Here is a 4,503-nt window from a genome sequence, read left to right on the forward strand (position 1 = left end):
GGATGGAAAGCTCAGCCAAAGAGGACTACTTTGTGGCTCCCTGTTATGCACATTAATTCCTCCCCCATGAGACTTAATCCTATTCCTAGGAATACTGTTATAATAGGCATTTCCAAGACAGACAGCTGACCTGGCAGAAATGAGCTCATATCAAAAGATCAGGATATTGTCCTCTTCAAACCTTAACAACTTACTCTCCAGTCCTTAAGCAGTATCAAAAGCATACTTTGTTTTAACAGCATACAGATGGTCCTCGCTGGTCTGCACAGAAAGGACCCAGACCAGTGCTAAACCATGCAGTTTCCACCTCTCACCAACAGAGCTGTGGGGCTTTTGGGGATGCAGTTCTGATTTGAGGGGTCAGTATCCTGACTCATAGCATTATCTCCACCATATAACTTCCCAGGTGTCATGGAAACCATGACACCAGGAACAGCCAGGACTGCTTACTGCATCAGGTCTCATTGAATCACAATCTACCCTGCCAATATATTCACTTGTTTTCTCAGTTCTGCTGCTGCTAAGGCAATAGCTGTTCCAGGAACTGATTTTATCTGTAGGAGTAACTCAGTACTTTCCAGCTACACATCATCCTCAGCAGTGCTATGGCCATAAAAGTTCTGGGAAATACCAAAACGAAACATTGTTCAAGGAAGAAACTATTCATAATACCTCCATTTCTGCATTTCTTCTACAAAATGGATTTGGGGGTACAGCTGGACCACGAAATGATACAATCATCCTCTGACCAGACTTGAACCACTATCTTGCATGAATTAAAATCTCTGTATGCAGGTAAGTCACTTATTACATAGAAGAGTAAGAACATACTTGGCTAATGGTCTCAGCCATATACACTAGCTGAGAAAATAAAAGTCTTCATCTTCCAAACCCTCTCAAACAGGTAGTCAAAACCTAGCACTGCCACCTTTTGCTTTGCAAAACCTGGGAGAACAGTTTCTGTTTGGTGCTCAGAAAGAGCATGCAACACTCCCTTCACAATGCTCTTGCTACAGAAATCCTGGAGTTACAAGTTCCTGCTACACAGTGTCAAAAAGTTTGAGCCTCAGCACAAGCCCTGATGACACAGGCTATTGAGACATGCCTTTCAAAAGCTTGTAACATCCTACTGTACTGCAGTGTCTTTTGAAACTTTGCTATGCAAAGGAGGCAGTGGACTCTTCCCAAAGCAGACAGAAATTGCAGCATCATGTAACCCAAGCAAGTTTCTACTGCTTAGATGCATTTATCTACCCTATTCAGAAAAGTACATTCCATGACCTTTGGTCCACAAGGTTCATCTAACTCCAAAAAGGTGCATTACCCCACCTGGGAGAGGGGGAGGACAGGAACAAAGAGAGGATAGTTCCCTTTGCCCTCTACCCATGCCTTCCCAGGAGATGGGAGCACCACCGCAAGCTTGACACCAGCATGGCATCTTGTACAAAGGTTGCACAGAGCATTCCGGGGACAGCTGACTTGTGCTCCACAAGTCAATAGTTGAGGCAGTTTTACTTTTGGTGCCAGATCTCCCAGGGGATTTAAGCATGCTTCATAAAACCAGCAAGGAAGAGACTAGCTCCCTTCTTGGCCAGTAGACTTTGGGCATTCATAAAGGCCCACGTCTACCAGGTGCTACAGCAAACCAGTTTGAAGTCCTCTATGTCAGCTTTCTTCTTCCCTCCATCCACATTTCCAAAAACTATGCATGTTCCAGCAACCAAGCAGCAAGACATTTTTACTTAATCTAATCCTTCCACCTATTCTCAGGCACCTGAAATAAAGGCACTATCATCAAAGCCAAAATTTGTACTTTGATCAAGTGAAAAGTTTGTTTATACCCAGTTTGGAAAACAAAAGAGACAACACATGCAACAATGTGAGTAATTTCCCTTCCTTCCTGCTAGCTAGGGATTTGCACCATCCATCGCTGGTTCCTTTGCTAAAGAACAGCTTTATGCCACAAAGAGCTATCACAATGTATGGCAACCCATCCCACAGAGGGGAAAATACTGTGTTTGTGTATTAGAGATCAAAAAGCATGAAACGAAATTATAAGCCATAGCCTCCATTCTACTCGGGAGATAAGCAAAAAGCAGACTGGCAGGTCTTTTGGATTTATCACTTATCAGTAACACAAATCTAAGTGGCTTCTCCCAGCTTGGGAGCTGGTGCTAAGCAGACAGTCTTGAGTACCTTGGTGCAGACCTAAGTCTTTAGCAGGGATTCCTGAAGCAGTATTGGAGAATGAGTATAAATCACCAGGCTCATGAACAGATTAAAAATAGTTCTGCAGCTGGGGCTACCCACTGAACTAACATGTAAAGTTAGAAAGCAGCACGATCACAGAAACTACAAACACCACCACAGGTCTGATTTTGAAATTTTGATATTCCAACTACTCAGGACAAAGAATCTTGGATATGCACACAAGGCACAGTCTGAAGATACCACACTTCACTAGGCAAGGAAAACATATCAACCTCTCCCTGAGGTTTCCCACCTATACAAAATGCCCAAAAGACCAATTTCTCTTATGCATCACTAAGCAATTCCCACATATATAGGACCTATGCCATACTTGAGAAAGATCCAGTTAGACCTCAGAGGCAAAAATCACACATTATTTACAACAGATGTCAAAAACACTTCTTTCCAGATAAGCCAAGCTTGACATATTGTTTCATGAAAGCACATCTAGAGATACTTTGTTAGGATCAATCACAATTCAAGTTATTTGGAACTTCAGGGACTTCCCCTGTTTCCCTAACAGATGGAGCTTTGCCTTTCACCCCGTTTATCACCTTTATATCACTTCTGGCTTAACAGCAATGCTTGACAATTGTTCAGAAGAGGAGAGAATTACTGACGATGACTGAAATGTGCAGTCATATGGAGTTAGATCACTAGTGTTGCCCTATTTAAAGGCACTGCCAGGTCATGTTCAGAGCAAAAGTTTATATGCTAGTTTAGGTGAGCGCTGCTCCTTGGAGGCTCTCCAAACCTCAGTAACCACAGAAAGATTTCATAGCACCTCCCACACAATGCTACATGGTTTAATGCAGCAAAATCTACATGCCAATTATTGGGTTGTTTTGTGTGAGGAGGAAAGGAAACCACCACCACCAAGAGGAAAAACCATTTCTGAATGAGGGCAAAGGGTCCTCTGTGGTCTCCCATGCCATCTTTTACTCATTCTAATGGAACATCCTTGTCACTGCTCCAAGCAGCTTTCCAAATTCTTCTGCACACATGAATTGTATAGCAAGTCCTTCCTGGTGGACAGGTAGCCAGAGAACAATAAAGAGTCCAGCTTTACAGGAAAACACCAAGGTCATCAGCAACAGAAATGCCAAGCAGCTTCTTCTACACCAGCTTTACAAACTGTTACTTTAAGGTAAGCTCTGAATACAGCTGCTGTTCTTTTTTTAATAGCATTTGCTTATCAACAGTATCAGAAATCCCAGTGTTCACATGCTATGAAATTGAAAGCAGTTTCAGATCAGGATTGTTGACCAGAAAAATGCTGCATTAATTAGTGATGCAACCCCAGCAGATGGTAACCCCCAGCTCTGCCAATCTTACTTATATGCAAGGAGCCTTGATTATTAAATCTGTGGAAAACGTACATAATGGCCTTCATAGGACTGGGGTCTAGGTTAATACAGCCCAGGGATTTACTTCAAGATTATGCAGCAGATTTGCTAAAATACTATTCCGAAAGCCAGTCCAAGCCCTGCAAACAAGGGTGCATCATTCACATCAGGCACATCTCCAAGACATGCTTCTTGTTAACATCTGAGCTGGCAGCCTTCAGCATTATTCTCTCACTTCAGAGCTCTCCATTTCTCCTCAGCCTGGCAGTCCGGGAAGGATACCAGTTAAAGGCCTTCATTGACACTGCGCAACACCATTAGTCAGCAAAGCTTGCTTCAGAGGCCAGTGAATTAAAGAGGAAACAGTCAAAAACCTACAATGATTCACCTATTTATTAGCTTACACATTCTCCTTTTCCCTTCCCCACCCTTATACCAAGTACCACATGCAATCCTGATGGTGGTTCATGGGAAGGACCTGCAGCCTGGCATATCAGCCCATCCCACCTATCCTGCACAGCCACAACACACAGTTTGACCACAGGCACCAAAAGGTCCTTTTTCCCCCCCACAGGTATATTATTCTCAAGTTTAGATCCATTCACATTGCCAGGGTCATCTGCAACACAAGTACCTTTGGCTTCACCTCCTAGCTACCGAATAATGTTACACCGTTGACTAGCAAAAGCACATTCCCTGCAGGGCAGCATAAGCTATTAGAAATTGCTTCTGTTACAAGGGGCTGCTATTAAACCCAGATGGATCAGTCACAGAACGTGAAAAACACCTACGACTTCAAGCATCTGTTGTGCATTACAGCACAACCAGCAAAACCAACCATTCAAGAAATGCTTTCTCCGCTAACTGCAAGTCCACAATCAAAGAGCCTCGAGAGATCGGGGGGGGG

The sequence above is a fragment of the Fulmarus glacialis genome, unplaced genomic scaffold (genome assembly GCF_000690835.1).
Source record: "Fulmarus glacialis isolate BGI_N327 unplaced genomic scaffold, ASM69083v1 scaffold9248, whole genome shotgun sequence".
In the NCBI taxonomy this organism is placed as follows: domain Eukaryota; kingdom Metazoa; phylum Chordata; class Aves; order Procellariiformes; family Procellariidae; genus Fulmarus; species Fulmarus glacialis.